An 847-nucleotide genomic window follows, 5' to 3' on the forward strand; every position below is an offset into this window, starting at 1 on the left:
GCTGCTGTTGAAAATAAAAGACACATTTTCCACAAGCCTGAACTGCTGCTGAGATTTATAAAGTATAAAATTTACCAACACTGCTAAAATTTTGTGCTTTCCTTTTTACCTAAAGTTAAAGTAACCATTCCTAAGTTGTATTAACACAAAAGATGCAATAAAAAGATATATTAATTATTTTATACTTACTTTTTCACCAGTTATTTATAATAGATATCTTTAGTATAGAATTTTAAAATTCTGAAATCTTTGATAATAAACTACATAGACTCACATCAGTATGGTGGCACCTTTTGCAGGGCTTCCATTAACAACAATATAGAATTCCACAGAACCTTCCAGCTAAGGATCTCAAAGGTCTTCACAGTTAAGAATATATGTGTTTTCCTGTGAGGTAGATTTTACTTCCATTTTACAGATGGGGAAACTGAGTTTACATCAAGTGACTTGCCCAAGGTTATGTCATAGAAATATATAGCAAAGACAGGAAAAGAGTATTTCTTAAGTCACTGCTTTACCCAATGGCCTTTTGTCCTTCCCTTAAGAGATACACAGCTAAATTTCTGCACACCATTCAAAATCTTTGAAATCTTACTCAAATTCTTCAGTTCAGTGTTTCTCAAACTGTTCTCCGCAGAGCCCTAGGGCTCTGCGAGACATCTCCAGGGGCTCTGCGAGGTTGACAAACTGGAAACACCGATAGGTACAACACATACAATCAGTGGACTGCTGGGCTCTGCATAAATGTTTACGCATGTAAAGGGCTCCGGAGCCCAAAAAGTTTGAGAACCGCTGCTTTAGTTCAAGCACTTTAGAAAGGGCAACATAGATTCGTAATTCTACTTAC

Source organism: Pelodiscus sinensis, chromosome 21 (genome assembly GCF_052426305.1).
Source record: "Pelodiscus sinensis isolate ZL-2025 chromosome 21, ASM5242630v1, whole genome shotgun sequence".
Taxonomy (NCBI): Eukaryota; Metazoa; Chordata; order Testudines; family Trionychidae; genus Pelodiscus; species Pelodiscus sinensis.